Source organism: Cottoperca gobio, chromosome 1, assembly GCF_900634415.1.
Source record: "Cottoperca gobio chromosome 1, fCotGob3.1, whole genome shotgun sequence".
In the NCBI taxonomy this organism is placed as follows: Eukaryota; Metazoa; Chordata; class Actinopteri; order Perciformes; family Bovichtidae; genus Cottoperca; species Cottoperca gobio.
Window position 1 is genome coordinate 21,969,340 of NC_041355.1, and position 21,406 is coordinate 21,990,745.

Here is a 21,406-nt window from a genome sequence, read left to right on the forward strand (position 1 = left end):
TGCTTGTGGGGGTGCACACCAGCATGTGTGTTTACACCATATATATCATATTTCCATGTTTTTTTAATGGCAAGCCAAGGCAGTAAAAGCTGATTATCCACACTGCGATATAAGCCTGTGAATGAAAGAGTTCAATAATCCCAGATGGAAATTGAGTCGGAGCATCTCCACTGAAGATTTCCCATTAGAAATAATCTTAGTCCAGGATTAGCCACAATTAAAACTGTTTTGATGTTCCCACACATACAAACAAGCAATGTCTCCGTAGTTACGCACCTTATGCAGCATAGCAACTATGTCGCTATTTGTGTGCAACTTCTTCCTCAGCAAAGCTCCCATCATCACTCCTGTGAAACATCCAAAGTGATAAATGATTTGATGCCTCAGAATCACAGTTAAAGTACAATCAAGTGCCACTAGGGGGCCCGCATCTGAGGAGAGGCCCCTAATAGTCTGATTTAAAATGCCTTTTGCGTTCCTCAAGAATATCCGACACTTTCATTTTACCCCCCTCTGCTCTGTGTTGAAATCTCAAAACTATTGAACTAAACTCTCAAAATAATTCTGTTATCTAACTGGGAAAAGGAGAAATACATGTTGAGCTCATCCTGCCTCCTGTCTACTGTATAGATCGAGGTTATAACTGCTCATAGGCCATACTGGAGCCGGAAAACAGAAATTAAGGACACGACAGGAGAAGACATCACATGACATGTCTTCTTTCAAACTAGTGGAAAGAAAACGTACACAGATACATATTTAGGGGTTTATTTTACTTTGTCTATTTGTGTGTGTGGATTGTAAAACTTGTAACACAAAACAATGATTGTCTTATTGTAAGTAATCAACTGGGGAAGTTTAATAGTGACATCTGTTAGTTAACCATGCTCTACCCTCTTCACCTGTAGTGTCTTGCACAATGGATGGAATTGTACGATACATATCTTTAAAGGGCGTTTTGTCTCAAACTCTGAGGCAGAAATCTCCACTTCAGTAGCGCTTACATACACCACACTTTCCAGTTTCATTCCTGTCTATATAGTGAAGGTTTTTACTGAGGGGTTTGTTCATCATTCAGAGCCTGATTTATGGAGCAAAAATCAATTTTTGCAAAAATAATTATGGATGTTGATCGTATATTCTGATTTATGAAGCGATAAAAAGAGATTCCAAAATTCCCTCTGTGGAGCCCTTTGAATAATATGTCAACAAAATATACAAGAATGTTAAATCTTGGCTTTATCTATTGTTCAGATTCCTGGAACTGTTTAATAAATGAGCACATGTTTAATAAAATAATGCCTCATTTGCATATTTCAACAGAAAACTTAATAATTGCCTTAATGTAAGTAATCAACTGGGGAAGTGTCATGGTGACATATATTATCAAGTTCACCCTATTCACCTGTAGTGTCTCCCCTTGATGTGTGTAAGTGTTCGAGTTATTGATTAGTGATCTATGATGCTGCACATAGACAGAATATTGGTATAATATAACTGAGAGTTGATCACTTCACTGCCTCGTTCACAGTCATCCCCACAAAGTTCAGCTTTTGCCTCTCTTTTGGATCTCCTTCATTCCTTCTGTTGACTGTATATATTTTTCCTAAGAGTGTGTATAGCTTCCAGCTGCACCATGAACACACACACACACACACTTTCCATTCACGACCCTGCAGCCCTGTGTCGCCGTTACCACTTCGCCGTCCGCCCTCGCTCTTGACCCGCTGACCCTGTGCTTGGTGTCTGGCAGTGTCGGGGTCTCATGTTTGGTGACATCATCCTTCACAATGAGTCCACTGCCACCTCCAGCTCTACTGTCCGTTGTCCGTCTGACAGTGAGCGGCCTTGTGCTCGCGGAGGGCGGCGCTGGCGCGGCACGCTCCCTCTGTAAATGATGAAAGAGAGCGAGAGGGTCGTGCTGAAAGCGCAGGCCTTGTTTGCCCGACCGTGCTGGACGCTGAGCTGATCGGAAGGCGCCTTTCTCCCCTGACAGCAACTTCTGTGATCCGTACAGATAAAAAAGAAGAAAGAATGTGTTTGATGTCTAGATTTGAATAAATACCCTGATGTTAATCGTTTTACAGCGTTAATCACATTTGGTGATAACATAGCTCCTTGTGTGTGTCTGTGTGTGCCAACATGAACAAATCTGTTCTGTATGAGTCAATATGAGCCAGACATGAGCAGGATTGTTAGTATGTGAGGATTTATTGTTCTAACATTGAGTTTGGAAGAGCGTCCGTGACCTCAACAAAAAAGGCCCCCTCTCCTCTGTAGGCTTTAAATTTTTATGACACTCCCATGTTTGTTTTGTCTTAATGATGTGGGCCTCTTTTGGTTAACACAGAGGTGCATGATTAAATCTTCACATGTAGCGGCTTAACAACACGCAGTTAAAACGATCCAAATAGCCCAGAAATACTCTGATGAATCCACATTTAAGAGATGAAACGAGAGAAGTTAAGAGTGGCGTGTCTTTGCCATTACTCGCTGGTGATTCAATTTGCTCTCTCAGTCATCTTAACATGTTGTTTTTGACACATATGAGGCGTACTGTAGATGTGGATGAACACATGAGTGGAGATAGTGTGCGTTTCCTGGAATTCCACAGGGATCCACATCTGGAGTAGATTCTTTTTTTCTGAAAGCTCCGGCTGCTGAGCTGAAAGCTAAAATGAACATCAGCAGCTCACATGTTGCGGTTTTTTTACCGAAATTCTCCAAGTCAGGTAGCCTGGAGAGTCGCCCCATGGTGGTAAACTTGTAAGCATCTGGCTGCGATAATACTAAGCTTCTAAACATCTCTGATAAACTGTCGCAAAAGAATATTTTTAGCCTTGACTGAATGTTTTTAATGCAGATTTCGTGTCCATCTTTCACAATCGGTTCTATTGGACATAGATGTTTGATATATTTGATCTGATGTGTCTGTTTGATCATCTGTTATACCTTTACTTGCTGAGACAGTTCAGGGTCTTTTGTGAAGTAAATTCAACATCCTATAGCTCGTGTCCTTTGAAGGATGGAAGAGGCTCAGACAGACCTAGACAGAGAATCTTCTCAGGAATTCACCGTAGGTGTCACAGAGACAAAGCTCGCCCCCCTCCCATGTAAAAAAAAGAAAAAGAATAATCTTGCTTGCTGCCACACCATATGGAGAATTGTCCCAATTTCTTTTCCTTTATATCAAATGCAATGCATTTCAAGTCAAACCTTTTGCAGCATATACCACATGCGATTTGGGCTCTTGTGTGGCGACGCAAACTTTGTGACTTTTTGATATCTCCGTGAGTGCTGTCTGACAAGTTTCTGTCACTCACATTTTTTACATTTTTTTTCTCTCCCCACCAGCAAGCATATTTTCTACCCCATCGATTGATTAGCATACATCAAGCCCCTGTCGTCATGGCAAAACTTCATTTGAATCTTCAGTACTTTCCCCGTGTCTTTCAACCAGCAGCTGTCAGCCACATCAACGCTAGACACGCTGTGCGCCAGACAAAGTTAAATTGAAGCACACTCTAACACTATATATAGATGAAATGTCACTTCTTTCAAGAGACAAGGCACCTTCGAAGTCGTCAATGCAGAGCGCTTTATCACGGGCAAAATAACTTTGAAACCGGAGAAGAGAGTAAAGATGAAACATTTATTCTCTCTTCCCACTTTGTGCTTGAAAGAGGGGAAAAGCGAGATTATTCTAAAGTGGGTAGAAGTGTTTAAGGGGCTCGCTTTTTGATCTGCCTGTCCGTCAACGAAAACGAAGAGCACCTCCTGATGCTTCTGATCGTTAGGTGTCCTCAAAGTGTCTCAAAGTCTCTTTGTTATCGCTGAGTGCGTCGATTAAAGGGAGGAATATCATTTATTCATTTTGCCATTGAGCGAAAGAAAGAAAGGATTCAAGAGCTTAGCGTTCATTTTCGTCAAACTCTCGAGGTGCGGTGATGAAGTCAGCTTTCTTTTGAGAGACAAGTAGAGTTGAGGTAAAAAGATGTTGAGTGAAAGTTTTTGCTCTGCACATTTTGAAAGGCCCACATTGATCTTTGAGATGAAATGAATAGTGATCAAACTTTATTAAACTTTTCTTTTAACAGCACCCTGCAGGACGACAGTTCTGAGAAGAATTCTGTCTAACAAGGTGTTTCTGATGGTTGTAGCTGATACATAAAAACACATTCACCACACACACACACAATCTCTCTCTTTCTATTATATCTGTCTGTGTCTGTCTCACACTCAGACACTTTGACTGAGAAAATATAGAAAGTTTAAGTATATGTTTATTGTGATATGTCACATTGATTTTATGGATGTGAGCACACAAAGCATTGCAGAATCAACACTCTCTGTACGTGTCTGGATCCTCTTCTCACCAGAGGACAATGCCATATTCATCGTCACTCCGTTTTCCAAAAGCGGTATCTGATTCTCCTGGAAGTCCCTTCCATACCTACTGTTTCAGGCTTTTTCTTTTTTCAAATACTCAGTCCTATTGCGAGATGTCTCTTAGAAGTTGAAAAGTTCTTTTTAAGCCCAAAGTTTTTGCCGTCTTCACTTTTCAACTGGCAAGATGAATATCAGTGGGACAAAGCATGGAAAGGAAAGGCTTTTTGACAAGACTTCTGAAGGCCCAGGAGCTCGTCCTGTCTCTCCTTTTTGCAATTTTCCCATAACTGGCTTTCTCGCGTGGCTGCTAAAAAGACACCGAATCAAATGCAAACTGAGAAGTCGCAGTCTTTCAAGATACATCAGTGGGGCCCTTGTGGAGATGCTGCTCTGCTTAGGTTTTTCACAACTTTTGAAAAATGAGAAATTGGCGCATTCTCTCTTGTGTTATCAGAGCTGCTGACAGTAAGTTCATGTTCTGTATGTGCGGAAAGGCGGTGCCATGAATACATGACCCAGAGCAACGTCGAGTTTTAAAGTTCAACTTGTCAGACTGGAACTTACACAGTGTGCGATCTATATTTCATCTCTTTCATGAGGAACAATATAATGCTGTGCTGCTTACCTTTATATATTAAATGAATACTTCAACCCCAAAAATGACCATTTGTATATCATTTACTCACCTGCATTACCTTGAATCCTTAGTTTCTTTCTCATGTCTCCACGGTGAACGAAGAAGCCAACAACGGAGAAAAGTCTTGAATTACAAAGTCAGCCCACTATCACCTTAAGAACATATCAAGGATTAAAGGACTTATGTCTCAGCAGGATTTAGAATAACTTGTCCATGCATTTATCTTGAGTAGACTTGATTACTGTAACAGTGTCCGCTGCATCTCTCACTTTGAATCAAGGCTGAATTATTCATATCTTGCACTGCACTGTTACTTTATTCCTGTCTGATTCTACTTTAGCTTGTTTTTATTTCTATTATCTTGGGTATTTAATCACTGTTTTAAATCGTATTTAAATGATCATTTTATAATGTGTTTCTTTTGTACTATGTCTTTTAATGTTTTTGTAAAGCACTCTGAATTGCCTTGTTGTTGAAATGTGCTATATAAATAAACTTGAATGACCTTGAATTGAAGTAAATGGCGACCGCGTTTAACAACAGCAAAACTATATCGAACACTTCGGAATCGCGCGGACGAGTAGCGCTCATGAGCGAGCTTGAGACTGTGTATGCGGAAGTGTTTTTGGATGGTCAGTTTTCTTCAAGAATTCATGGTTCCACAGGGTGAGTCATTGATATACAAATGATCATGTGCTGTGTTTTAAGCAGACCTCTCTTGAAACGCTGTCATATTAGAGGAATGGACGAAGGGATGCCCACAAATGCTCAAAAAGTTTGTTTTCTTTTCATACAGGCGTGAGTTGCTCTTTGTAGCTTGTGTTGTCTGGACAATCTGTGTTGGACATTTGAAGTCTAAACAGTCAGTGTTTCGTGTTCCCCAAGACTGGGGGGCCTGTGGTTTAACACTTTCAAGAATCACTTTGTGGGGCGGCATCGTGGGGCAGCCTGAGGAAAACCTGAAATAGCTGAAACTAGACCTCTGTGCAAATAATCACCCTGGGCCTCTGTAAACCATCATGTTTATGCATTGTAAATTGTGAAAAGGAATGCTTTAACATTGTGTGGCATATGTATTTCAAGGCTTTGAACATTGGATGGTATCCGAATTTCACCCACACAACCACAGGCTTTTGCTCTCTGCCTTTTGACTGAAATATCATTCAGATTCCAAAGGGACTAAAAAAAAAGCAACCTTTTTTGAGGCTGCCTAAAGAATGTGTCTGAAACCATTCCTAAGCTGCTTCCATGCATTTAGCTATCACTGCTGCAGGGTCAACAATCTTCCACCAACTTCTCACTATTCTAAGTTTGGTGACCATGCATTTTTTAAATTACACAACAGGCTTTGAAAGCTTTGTCTGAGTCTTCACTTCAAACACGATCTAACTCCACAGAGTACATATTCTAATCTTTCAATCTCTAAAACTGGACATACAAGGCAACAACAGAGCAGCTTACATAAACACCCAGTAGAGCATATTTAGATGTTGCATCAACCTCTCTTCATCCTTTGAAGGAGTTTATAAGAAAGGTTCTTGGCAGGAGTGCAGTCGCCACACCGGTTATCTCTTTCCTCTCCTGTAATTCACTTCATTTGTAACACACCTCCTCCTTTGATCTGTGGTTTTGAAACCTTGCCTCAAAACCTGTTTACCCACTGAGTCCTCGAAAAAGACAGGGAACAGACTGGGTGATGTCATGTCACATACAGATGCCCCCACTCCTTGTATCCTCAACAGGTTATATTACCTTCAGTACACAGATGTCTCAAAGATTTGTTGTTTTTTACCTTTGTCGCTTCTCTCCGTGAACCTACTTTACTTATTAGCATGTCTGTTGAAACAGATATTTGAAGTAAACATTTTTCCAAGTGACTCCAAAATCAGTCAACTGAGGAGTGTTACTAACTGGAGCACATCAAAGCCCTGTGCTCAAGTCACAGATGGGACCGAACCACTTGCGCCGGAATATAGGGAGACTTTTGTCCCCCCACTTTCAGATGTTATGGTTATAAAGTAATAACGTGTAAATCAGTATTACGGTCTTAGAACGTTGGTGATAATGTCTAAGCCTATGGTGTCTAACATGTTGGACCTGTATCCAATCATAACCATTGTGTAATCCAAATAAAATCATAGAGATCTGACTTCCAATAAAAACGGGACTCTACCTCGCTCTGCTGCGGTGCTGTCTAAGTGTATGGTAGTAGGCTTATTGGATGCAAAGACTCCAATTTAATAGGTTATGAATTGTGATTCTCTTTTGAACATATTGACTAGTTGGTTGGTTGGATACAGTGTAAACATATCTGTACTGATCATCCGCTAAGAACGTCAGCCCTTCAGCCTGTTTGGCCATTGGAATTCCAATATATATAATGAACTACTATGTTTAGTGTACACACATATTGAACCAATCAAATTACCCGTACAGATCGTGTCTGTCAGTACTAAGAGTTCAGCCCCTGGAGAACACTTGTGTACTAGCAGTACAGAGAACTCTTTTACCAAATAACTACACAAGTCAAAGCAAACACCAGAGATACAGCATATATACTGATTCCATTGTTTAAGTATTTGTTGCAGTTGCTTTTTTTAATCACAGTTTATCACCAATTAAGTAAATCTCAGAGCCTAAATTGATATTCTTAGAACAAGGGACAGTCCGGACAAGGCTCCGAGACAAAAACTGTTAACACGACAGGTACAACAGGCGTGTCAAGATCTTAAAACTCTGCAGTCATGCCTCTCCTGCAGCTTTCATCTTGCTGCTTCAAGGAATGCACACACAAATACATACATTCATACACTCCCATATGTGCACATGCATGTGCTCACACACGCGCAAGTGAAATCCTCTCTCCTTTGTGAAGCAGAGAGGTGATTCATATCCGGCAGAAAATCAAGTAGGGTGACATTTTGGAACTTTGGAGCTCGGAGGGGATTTGAGAGGAAATATGATAAGTTATGTCTGTGGAATGTCTTGGCAAGAATGTTGAGCTCTCACCTCGTCTGTGTAGCTGCTGAACTCTGGTTTCAGTAGCTTGTGCATTCCTGTTCATTTGACAACATGCAGCTAGTATTTATTTTAAACACACAAGTGTGTGCCATTTCACAGATTATCCCACAGCTTACTGGGTTACAGCCAGCAACAAATGAGCTTCGGTAGTCGTGTTTCAGTCAATTGTCAAGCCAGTTTCAAGCAAACTTTTGAAATTTTGCACGCAAAAAATTGCAAGTTTATTCCCTGGCTTGGAGCGAATAAACCTGGCGAAGTTTCGTTTCGACAGAAGTTGGCAGTATAGGCAACGCTTAACACATGGCTGTAATCTTCCATTAAATAGAGTAGAAGAAGTAGAGGTTGCGAAGCGGCAATAAAACAGGTCTCCTCAGCCACCCATCTATGAGAGAAGGATAGAGAGGGCTCTTCAGGAATATGTTTCAATTGTCAGCTAGTATTAGTCATGTTTCATGCTGTCCGGGGATAAAGTCAATTTAATGCAATGATTCTATTGCACGGGAATTCTAATTTATTTTGCAAAGGCGTTCCCATTTCCCATCCAAAGCATCAACTCTTTTTTGACAAAGGCAAAAACCACCTCACGCAAGTGTAAAAACTTTTCCTGCAATTGATTACGTTTTATCAACTTTATCAAATCGTTTCCATACAGCTTTTTTATTGCGATACGTGCATTAAAATATGTTTATGGCAACACGGCTGCTGTGGGAATAACCTGTAGATGACCCAGCTTGCTCAAAGTCATAAAACATAACAGGATTTGTAATACATTTTTGGTTTACTTGTAAATAACAACTGTTTTGTTTGTTTCTTACAGGTGGTGGCTAATGTACTGGAGGAAACATCATTAGCATAGAGTTTACAAGCAGCAATGGGTAAGTTACATGTTTATTGTCTAACGTCGGCTTCAGTCATTCAAGCTTTCACACAATCCATCTGAAATATGATCACCCTGAAACGCTTGTTTATGGTATGTGAATGAATGTCGTCATTCTTTTTTGTGTCAAGTATTTTTTAACTATTTATTTTGCATGTATTCGATATCATACTGTAGAGAAGTGACAGGAATTTAGGGGAGAGAGATGGTGGATGATATGCATCAAAGGTCCTTAGCCAGACATGAACCTGGGATGCTGTGATTACACTGTGAGGAATAATTCCATATTAGTGTGGTAGTCCTGCTGTCAAGCCACTAACTTCAAATATCTTACAGAATCAAATGAATGCATTATTCCAGTTTCTTTTTCAATTTTGGTCTCATTTTCATACTTCTGGTCATAATTTTTATATTGGTTTCACAGAGCTCAGTGCTGGGATCTGGGGACATGATAACATGTCAACAATCTCAAACGATTGTAACTTTTAACAAACTTGGCCAAACTTATTTGGAAGAAAGAAAACAGGATCAACTTTAAAATGATTATCAAACCGGCCTTTGTCATCATCCATCATAGCTTACAGAAAGACTTCTTAGTTCAACTTTGACCTAGAGCTGCATCAATTAATCGATTTAAACTAATTTAAGAAAATGTATCTGCAACTATTTTGATAGTCAAGTAATCATTTGCCCCAATTTTCGAGTAAAAATACCAAAACTTGCCATACAAGGTGGGGTTCAGTAGCTTGTCCAAAGACACACTGACATACAGTTTATGCTGCTGGGTCAGGGATCAAATCCCCGACCTTCTGATGCCAGACAACCAATTGTACTTAAGTACAGTACTTGAGTAAATGTACTTCGTTACATTTCACCTTTGTGCAAAACAAACAGTTTAAAGACGTCACTTTGGGCTCTGGGGAATTCTGATGAGCTTCTTTCATGATTGTTTCCATTTTATTTAATAAACGATCCATTAATAAATGCAATAATTGAGATAATAATTGGCAGATTAATCTTTGTTGAAGCGATACCGCCTTGTTCCCAGATATCAGTGAATTGGGAAGTACAAAGTTATCATAACTGATATAAATGGTGGCCAAATATAAGACCCAAGTTTTAATAAACCCAAATTATCCTATAAAGTATAGGGTAAGAGCGGAATCTGGAAATGGAAAATGTGCAGGGATTATGATTAAAAGGGTTCAAACACACACACACACACACACACACACACACACACACACACACACACACACACACACACACACACACACACACACAGAAACACACACGCCATTAGTCCCCAAAGCTCCAGCTGCCCAGGGCTCTAAAGTCACGTTGTCCCAGTGTGATTGAAGGTCCAGCTGGTAGACCAGCCCTTTTGATCCCTTTCCCTTTTATGAGAAAGACAAACAGCTCCTCGTCGTCACCCACACTGGAGTGATTGATACACACACATTGTGATCACAGTTAGGCACACACATGCATGTGCACATTCACATGGTGATCACAGACAGGCACAGTTTGTGCACACACACACACACATACACACACACACACACACACACACACACGCACACACACAAACTTGCCTTTACTTAATGGATGCCCTCTCTCCCACTGTAATCACTCTGCTAATGACCTGACGAAGGTGGGAAGAGAGAGAGAGAGAGAGAGAGAGAGAGAGAGAGAGAGAGAGAGAGAGAGAGAGAGAGAGAGAGATTGTTCATTATTCAGTCTGTTATTATTAGTCTGATATATATATTTTATATATGTATATGTATTACGTTTATTGGTTTAAATTGTATTTATTTGATTGATTATGGGGTCAACACTCTGCATGCTTTCTCTTAAATGAACAAATCGAACCCTAAAACGAAAGGCACTATGAATATCATGATAATTGTCGGTTGAGTTAGTATTTGGGTAATCTCTATCAACCATTCAACATGCTGCACATCTGCCTCCAAATTGTGTTGTAGTTGTTGAGTCTGGCTGGGGGTGAGCTGCTCTTGTTGTGACTCTTTTACTTCCTGGTATTATTTATTTTCTATTTTACTGATGTGTTTTGTCTTGGAAAACTGAGCTTTGTTGTTTGTGGTAATGTTAAAGGAATTTCTCTGTATGGAACAAATAAACCAACAAGCATAGAAACTCCATTTGAGCTATTACTTGTGTCTTTAATGTATGAATTCTAAAGTCTTATTTTCTTTAAGGAAGTGAACAAACTAAGATAATTCATCTTGTTTTCAGAACTAATATGGATTTTCTATTGTCTTGCTCCAAGTGTTGATGTTGATTATGATGATGATGATGATGATGATGATGATGATGATGATGATGATGATGATGATGATGATGATACTTCTTGTATAACGGCAGCTCAATTTGCAACATCAGCTAAACCAAGAAACTACAGACTATACATTTAACATAACATAACAATTGAATATATTCATGACGATTCAACGTATATTTGATCTGGGATTAAGATCCATATTGAATTTTAATATTGACTGGCGCACATGTGTATGCTCATTTATAGAAACGTTCTAAAACAAGCAAAACTGCCCTGAGTTCCAGAGACGTACGCAGATGTTTTAGGGCAAGTGTCTGGATTAAAACAAGGGAACCCACTAACACTGTAATCAATGTGCAGCCTTCAAACTGAAACTTCATTTACACAGATATGTTAAGCTTGTGCTCAGAAGCATTTAGATACATTGATGGAAAAATAATAGACTTGGATGTAAGATAAGTTATTACTGGTATGGACAGCTGAAAGGCTGAAAATGAAGTTTACCTACTAGTGTCGACACAAGACTAAATAATTGTGGTTTAAACGTGTAACAGCAGTAGAGGCAACAAAATAATAATTTCACTAAAAATAAAATTAGATTCCAGAGGGGCACTTTCAGCCAAAAAAAGGCCAAATGGACAGCACCGTGAGCCACTTTATCCACTTTCACAGCATCAACAAATGCTTTCGTTGTCTTAAGATAAATCAGCCATGAAAGCTAAAGGACTCGTGATCATTTTCACCTGCTACAAGTGAAACATTTTAATCATGACTGCTACAAAATTACAGTCCCACACAACTAAACTGTTTTCTCAATTATGCTTCAAGGGAAAGTTATTTTCTACTGTCGCAGTTTTAAACACTAAATCATAATAGAAACAACGGTTGCAAGCCATATAGCCAAGCAGAATAGTTAAAAAGGGGATTTCAAGTGATTTACTTTTTTTAATTGTTCCCTGCACCCCTCTCTCCCCCCTTTGGCAAACAATAGGGAACAATAGGGGGGCAATAGTCGAGAGAGAGAGGAGGGGAAGAAGAGAATATGCTGCCGGATCTACACTTCCTGGGTCTTAGCTGCCCCAGAGGCATTTTGGGGCCTCCTTACATGGGAGCCATCCATACATGGGATTTGCATGAAACTGACTTTGATCGGATCTTTCTGCAGTTAAAGTGCTGGGACACAACATGTATCCGTATTCACAACTGCCTCTGTACGGTGAAGGAGAAAGATCTACTGCTCAGAGAAAGGTGTCTTCTTTATTATGTTTGACCACAGGGCGTCAGGATGTCTGGGTTTGTTTTAAAACAAGATAGTTTGTAATGATACTGAGTGTGACACTGCAAAGAGTCTCATACATATACCTGTAAGTGCTTATTTTAAAGTGGGTATATAGAAAAAGCATGGGTGGAACGGTGGGCTGGATGAATGCAGGCAGAAACAGACTACAAAAAAAGATGGAAATAGATAAAGAGTTGAAAATCCAGCAAGGCAGACAGACAGAGAAACAAAGGAAAACCGACAAAGAGATATGGGTAAGAGGAGAAGGACATATGAAGTAAAAAGGACAGCGATAGAAACAAAAAGATGAAATTAATTAATTGAGATACTGTGAGTCCTAGGGGTCAGCTTCTTTTTCTCTTCCCTCCCTCTTTCTCTTACGGTAATCCCTCCAGTAGCAGTGAGCTGTTAGGCTCCTCCATAAATCAGCGCTTGTATGAAATACCAGCGGGAGCCAAAGGTCAAAGGAGAAAATTAGCAGCTGTCTTTTCCTCTCCTTTCATGTTAGCCGCGGGGCTAATCGCCAAGTGCGCCATCAGCCTCATTTCCACTTTAAAACAAACTCCCCGACAAGCTGGGGAGGAGCTGTTTGCCCGCTCTTACATTTTATGGCACTGGATTTTATTCTAAAAGGGAGGAGGAGGGGGAGGGTTGGTGGAAGGGTGAGGGTGTCTCCTGAATTTGGGCAACCCTCTCCTTCTACACCCTTTATCTTTTCTTCCACCTATCCCATGATCTTCAAGTGTGGGAGGGCAAACAGTGGAGCATGCTTCCTCTCACACTGCTTTGTTGACACATTTCAGCAGCGCTGGAGGAGCAGCAATGATTGGCGGCCTTTCTCTCTGCTCCACTCCAAGGTGCTGCTACTCATTAATGGGAGGGCTGGTGAACTCTGTTGACCTTTTCACTCCCACAGTCTCTGTTATTCTCCTGCCCTACTGTTAGGACTTCCCAATTTTGGACTGGACGAGGCATTACTGGCTGATGGCAGTAGAAAAGGAAAGTGTTGGTGTGATGAACAGTGGATGGATTTATTTTTGTTTTCCAAATGGCAAGCAAGCCATTTGTTATAAATGGCCATTATCAGTTGTTATCACTACCATTATAATGCTTCGGAAGGGGCAAACTGCACTAACGTTGTGAACAGTCGTATTTTTAAACGTGGGTAACGTTGTGAACTGAAACAAAACTTCTTGGTTAGGTTTAAATATCATTGTATGAATTCAAATAAGCATGTTTGCTACTTAAGTTTAGTTATGTAAGAAAGTCAACTGTTGACTTTTGGTTTCACACAGGACATGAACAGCGGCCTGCTGGGAGAGACTCCGGTGTTTGTTTGACCCATTCATCCACCCGCAACCTCTTACTAATGCGGACTTTGTCGCTCTTTATGCTACGTCACCTGACTTCCTCCTTTGCTCCTGTCATAATTACTAAAGCCATATAGGTCACCGCCTAACAATTTTGAAACTCCCTGCTGTGATCCAACTTACCAAAAGATGATAACGGCCTACTGAGCCGATTTGGAGGTAGAGTAGGGCCATATAACTTTAAATCTATGCTCCCGATGACAACTGATATCAGCCATTTAATCTGATCACATTAGAAGCGTTGTGCATCTGTGTCTCTGTTGGCCGACCAAGCAACAGGTATTAATGAGTGCATTTACGGTACAATGCAATCCAAATGAAAAGCACAAACTACGACATCCAAAGTTGCCAAATTGTTTTAATTCAGCACCTCTGACACAGGATGTGCAGAAACTGAACACATAGGCTGCGCAAATGAAAGATTTGTCGTGCAGCTGCTATACCTGATAACGATAGATGGTACAGGTGTTTCCATTATTGTTCCAAGATTGTATCTTTGTGTCTATGCCTGCATTTCTCCTCCCTTTCTCTGCTGTTCCCGTCTTTCGAAACCTTGAGTTTCAATGGCCTTGTTTCTGGTATGACATGTAAATTGTGATCCTAGATTCAGCGATGTTAAAGCATATCGACAAGAAATACTACATGAATAAAAGAAGTAGATATATTTCTTCTCTCTCTCTTCCATCTTTATTGTCTTTCTTTGTCTTCCTCTCTCTTCTTTGACCCCTCATCCCCTCACTTCTCTTTTTGTCTTTCACTTTACATCTCCCTTCTCTTTCTCTCCATCTTTTTTTCTCTCTGTGGGAATGTTTTCCCTGTCGGCTGTCAGAGCAGTTAGTGAGGTGCATAGCATGCAGTGCTTTGTTGATGTTTCTCTTTGCCTATCTGCTGTGCAGTGTGTTTTGAAACTCACCCTCCCTGTGCACACCTGCTGAGTAGCTGCATGACACTGGGAAACATCCCACAATAGGGTCAAAACACTTTTATCTTAGTTTTAGTTATGGATTTAGAAACTCTCTCGGGAATAAACGAACAATATGCAGCTGGCCAGAGTAGAGGTCCTGGCTGATTGCTCTCTTTGCTGTATCCGGGACTTCCTTTATTCACAGTTGGTGGGTTTAACTCTTCATCTTTAAACAATATCATAATCTCAAGAACACACACATATATGTTTAGAACTTCATAGAAGCAAACAGAAGTTATATCCATGTGTGGGCATACACTTCACCAGTACAGTAGCATAAGAATGCACACCCTTTCTAGAACCGGTGGCACTGCCTATAGTTTCAGGTTAACATTAACTTTGCATATACAGTCCTGACACACAATGTTTGCCAAAGGTAAATGATTTTTCTCATCTGTATTTTCTCAATCTTAACCTTGAGGCTTGAGTGTGTGATTCTGAAGCCATTTTCTCATATGAACTTCAGACAATATCCGCGGAATAAGGTCTGCACATAGTCCGGAGTTTCTCTTTCACACATGTAGTACACTTTTGCCTGTTGTCGAATTTTTCTTACAATGTCGGTGTCAGCTTCTACAGACAGGAGTTCCTGAATCTCGTCTTCCCTCCAGTTAGACATTTTCGTTGGTGTTTTTGTGTAAATGACCCATCTTCTTTACCATGGATCTATTCTATGGACTCAATCAGACATTACATGGACTTAGTACGAGGGAGCTGGCAGGACGACATCTGTTTTATGTCCTTTTAAAGTCCTTTTGATTCTGGTTCCAATGATTTAGACATTTGCGTTCGCTAGATAATTTCAGGGGTGCAGTGCATGTGTAAAAGGAGCTTAATTAAAAAGTACTTTGCTTTGCTTTTCCAACATTGTTATCTCTTAGTCTTCCTTACAAAAAACCTACGTATCAAAAAGTCCCAAACTATGTGCAAATTAAAAACCATGAACCTGGTAACATGGTAACTGATAGCTCCTTGCTAAGAGTTTATACAAAATGTTTTAATTAAAAATCTTGCACAAAATGAAAATCACAATTTAATATTTAACTTTAAGGCTAATTTGCATTGTAATTGCAGTTTCTGATTTAGTATGAGATACTTTTGGGAACTGTCAGAGTCGAGGCACAGCCTTAGAAGTGTATGACTCACATCAAAACCATGAGCGTCTGCATAAGTACTAGTTAACTCCCTTGCCAAATTCAAGCAATCTGCTAACACTTCAGACTATACATAGTGAAACACTGCAAACACTCACCACATCCATATGCTACTTCCATGCATATAAGCCTACACACAGACACACAGCAGAGCATCGGGAGAAATTGAGAAAGAGTGTATGTGTACGAATAAGCATGATTTATGTTAACAAACTATGTTTCAAACAATCAAAAGGCAAGCCGTTCACAAATCTAATCAATTAGAAACTGGTGGAGCAGAGCGAGCCAGGCACGTACTGTAACATCTGGATGAATAAACGCAACCCACCATCACCACACATGATTGGCAGGTAATCATCTCATATGCCAAAACATCCAGTTGACAGCTATAATTTTAGCTGATTTTTATGACAAGAATATTTGTTCCCTCTTGTTTCACTGATGCAATTTGCATCTGTATGTGTGATAATCAGACACTCATGTTTCTACATTTCTGAGCTCTGATACACTAAATATTTTCTATATTTTCTTTTCATATACCGAAGAACTTTGCTGAACTCAAAGGGACTTGGAATTGGAAGTTGTATTTAATTGTATTACTCATGCCTATGTTTCCTGCTTCATCAGCCATGGCATTGCACGGAAAGCAGAAAATACAGAAAATACTTCTTTGTAGTTTTGGTGTTTCAGCAAGTATCCCTGGGAATTCCCTTGCACAATTGTTATCCACTGCCATGTTTAGTGTCAATTCAGGAGACAGGGTCATGCCTTTTATGTACATAGGTGGAAAGTAATGCTGTGCATGTTGGATTGGTGAATGGCATGTTGCAAGTTTAGTATTCATGTGGGCGTTAGCGTTCTGTCACAGAACTGCAATTTTAACGATAATTACCATGTGTTCACATAAGATGTTGAAAAACACTGTTGCTCAACATAATCCCGGGATTTATAGATTTGTGAAACCAATGCGGATGTGCATTAAACCTGCATTCTCTTTAATAGCTAGCAGGGGGTCCAGGACTCCACTGTATAGGAGTCGATGAGGAAATTACGCTACTTCTCACTTGATTTATTACTTCAGTAAACATTTTCGTAATAGGTTTATGGTCTACTTTTTAAGTTTGATCATTTTCCTCAATACAGCATGATGTTCATTTTGTAAATGATGTTCCCATTCAGAGTAAAATAGACGATAAAGCAGGTTATGCTTTAGGGTGTGGCTACCTTCTGATTGATAGGTTGCTAGCACAGAGTTTTCCAAGTTTTTTTTTCCAGTTCATGAAAGTTAATTGTAACATTTCTGGTTGCAAAAAGCCAAGATGGCAACAGCCAAAAACCAAGATGGCGACATTGTCGATGGTCAAATATCAACAATATTGTCTGCCAATAGGTACTACCTCCGTAAGTTTCTATCACTGAGACTTGGGAAAACTGTCCCTAATTAAAAGGAGCTATATGTGGAATTAATTTTTTTATATTATGGAAATATATTTGAGACCCTTTCAGCCTTTTTTCCTCAAATTATTTACTGTTTTAACATTTGCAATTATAATACAGAGACCCACTCTTTTGCAGCTTTGGCACTGATAGCTGCTTTGAAAAGTCACGTATAAAAGTGTCAGTTGTCACTCTGACACTCTTTCAAAGCTGACACATAGTGCTAATTGGCATTCAACTTAAATTGCCTGTGCAGCTGCCTTTGAAATCGCGATCCTCTGACTTCAAGGTTGGGGTCCCTTTTCATGTGGGGTTTGCATTATTTTGTCCACCCTTTGGTATTTATGCTCCCATCGATATCAAATCCTATGATTGAGTTTTGTCGTAGTGCCCTGTGAAATGCTGTGTGAAAAACAGTAGGCGTAAGCTCGGGGCGAGATGGGTGACATGTGGATAGAAAACGTTTTACAATGATAACAAATCCTGTGTATCAATTCACACAGGTGATGAAAACCCCATCGGGTTAGTGCCAACCACACACTGAATGTTTGGTTTTTGCCACAGAATCTGACACTGTGTGTGTACACACAGCAATCCCCTACACTTTTTTGCTGGAGTGTGTATGCAGGATGTGGATATGTTGATATCACAATGGATGGCTGTAAAGATTGTAAATCAAACAATGAACTTCTGTCACGTCTGTCTGTTGGTTTTATGGTGTCACTGTTGTCTCTTGCTGCCGTCTTGTCCAGAACTCTGGCTGAACACTGGATCATTGGATCAATAGGGCCACTTCATTTGCCTTATCAGTGCATGGATTTGCTGTCTGACTGAGCCTTGGCCAGTTAGCAGTTGTCAGTTTAAACCAGCATTGGTCTGTAACACGTTTTGTTCAGCCTCTAATATGCCTGACCGTTGCTTCATATCAAGCATTTTTCTAAATCATTTGTCTGATGCTCATGAAGGGTGGCTAACAGTGCTCAAAGTGAACACTCACACATTTCTCTCGCTTTCACAATCAGAAGAAGAATCACTTGATGTGTCGAGCATGATAAATAGGCAAACATCATGAATACACATGGAAATGTTTTAGTGGAATTACTTCAGGAACAATTGACACAGTTATACAGAGCATTCAATGCAGGGGGACAGAATACTACATAATGTGTGTAGAGTGCTAACAAAATTCATTACACTATAAATCATTTGTGATTAAAGGTTTTGCTATTCTTTGCATGCATGTGTTGCACCAACGATTCACATCGGACTCAGGATGATGGAGGTTTATTTCTGTAGTAATAAATAAAACAAAATATGCATTGTCTGGTCTTCAGTGGCTTTTACTTCAGATGTGAACTCATTAATTGGAACAATTTGACGATACAAGCACAATATAAAAATGATATCTATATCCACAGTATCTATAATTGTCAGTACACAATCTAGTATCACAATTATGTATATAACAATACAAAATACAATCTAAGAATCTCAATGTCAATATACAGAAATTTGAAATGTCTGATTTTGTTAAGGGTTCTGATTGTCATATTGTATTTACAATGTAACTTGATCGTTTCCTTCTTTTCCGTAATCCTACTGCCCGAATGTTGACATTAGTTGTCGTTAGGCTATGTGAGTTTAACCACATGTTACACACGATACACTATATAGTTATAATTCATAATTTCTTATTTAAATCAATTGTGGCTGCCAACAGTCATACCCGTTGGGACTTTAACCCATGCGTTGTCACAATTCAAGTCACACAACAGAAATTAAAACAATAAAAGCTTAAATACCAAGAAACCTACGCTAGCCTAAATGACTGTCGATTCCAACACTGTAACTTCACCGTATGTAGCACCGTCACTGAATAATTTAAACACAACAATATATACAGACGATTTACACCACTAATAACAAATAAAGGTGCTTCGACATTTACCAACCTTTAACCAAGGTGAGCTGGCTGGTCTTCGGTGGCTTTTACTACAGTTGTCAACGGAAGAACGCAGCAAGTCTACAGCTTATATACTGTACCCAGAGATTTTAACTAAACACAGAAAAACTTTAAATTACATTGGTGGTGTCTGTAAACCTGCAAAAGTGTATAACAGTGTATAGTGTCCATCCAATAACAAGTGCAGAAAGTTGTGGTTTTCCATTCTTTTTCAGCTTTACAAATGATCTCACACCAAGGAAAGACAGACACACACACATCCTGTCTGTCTGTACATGCTGGCTTGGCAAACATTTGCTCACATCAGATAGAGTTTCGGTTACCACAAAGGTTTGCCAAGCCAAAACGGATTAGGCCAAGCATCACAGGCATTGTTTCTATACATTATTAAACTTTTAAGCCACCCGAAAATCAGGATTGTGAGGGGAAAAAAGGGAGAGTGGGAAGAGAAAGTAATTATTCACCCACACCCCCACACCTTCTTTAGCAAATTCTTCACTCAAATTTCAAAAGATGACCACTCCGGGTTTTTTTTTTTTTTTAACCTTGGTGAAAACCTCACCTGATTGCTGCGACTTTTGAGACATTTAGACCTTTCCCAAAGTTAAAATTAAAGTAATTTTATCAAATTTTGCCGTTTAAAAGGAATGGTCTTAACAAGCCATAACAAGCGGATGAATGACTGGCTTCTCAAACTTTAAGGGTATTATGTACCATGTCCAACTTCAAAGCCCGTCTTAACTCCACACTTTAATTGTATCTTCTTCAAGCCTGTCTGCCTGACCGCCATCTGATTCTGCTGACAACTGCACTCCTCTCTTCTTTATGCTCATCCCTCTATCTCTCCGTGTTTCTCCCCCCCTCCCTCCTTCTTTCCTTTAGCTCTTCTAAAGTCTCTGCTACAAGTGTCAACTCAGGCACAAGCCCTAAATTACTTTTTTGAATGAGTGTTGACATCTACCACTCACCCTTCAGCTCATGCAAACAGAAAGATGATATTTGCCCCTCTTTTCCTCCCTCTCTCTCCCAACTCTATTTATTACTCTATTTCTCTTTTTTTCTATTTCTCTCTGAGCCTACAAACAGACATTCACGCTTCTCTCCATATGGGCTTTAATTTGCCATTGTCCCCCAAGATATTCCTCGCTCAGGCTTGAGATAAAGGGATAATCACTTCAAAGGGAAGCTTGGGGGGAGACTGCCCCCTCCCTCCCAGCTGAAAGGACAAGTGGACAATACGCTAATTGAGAGGGGGAACTGATCACAGGGTCTGTTCAAAGGGACGCCTGGCCACGCCCCCTCCTCCCTCCGACGCACTTAATTTTATTAGTGTTTATGGTGATGCTTCAGCCAAAATTATCACTCAAACCCACTACAGCCTTTGAACTCCAAAATATTGGGTTATTTGCAATTAGCCACCCTTTCCTCTGTTCTTCTCAGCTATTTTAGCACAAGTGTAGGCTTTGAGCGGAGGAATAAAACAGGTTGTACAGAATTTATTGTTGACATTGTGGGAACATTTGGGCTGTGACATGATGCAAATCCAAAAGTTATTATGAAAAACCGACAAAAAGGCCCAATTTTAAACTGATGCAACTATGATCAGTGTTGGGAAGGTTACTTTATAAATGTAATAGGTTACATTACTTGTTAACTTGTTCAAAATGTAATACGTAATATAAATATTTTAATTACTTCATCAAAGTAAAGTTACTTCTTACATTTGATTACTTTGTAATTGTTTGTAACAATTTCTTTAAACAGAAAAGTTCTAAAAACATAAAGTTTAACCTCAGTCCTTTAGATTTAACTCAAATTAAGATGAACAGAGCAACTGAATACATACATATACATACAATACATAACAGTTTTTTACTGAAACAAATATATTTGAACGAAACCCCTTTGCAATCATCAACATTTTGATTAGTAAAAAATATGTAAATAAATTAGAATTACATATTTTGTCTCTGTAACTGATAACAATTACATTTATTTTGTTATTTAATTACG

General features: G+C 39.6%; 1 protein-coding gene across 1 annotated transcript in view; it reads left to right on the plus strand.

Moving 5' to 3' along the window:
* The window catches only part of LOC115013452 (axin-2-like), a 47,907-nt gene that overhangs the window by 6,547 nt on the left and 19,954 nt on the right, over positions 1-21,406 (plus strand). Inside the window, exon 2 of the mRNA XM_029439794.1 lies at positions 8,865-8,922. The gene's annotated coding sequence lies outside the window, so the exon portion shown is untranslated. The remainder of the gene's footprint in view (positions 1-8,864; positions 8,923-21,406) is intronic.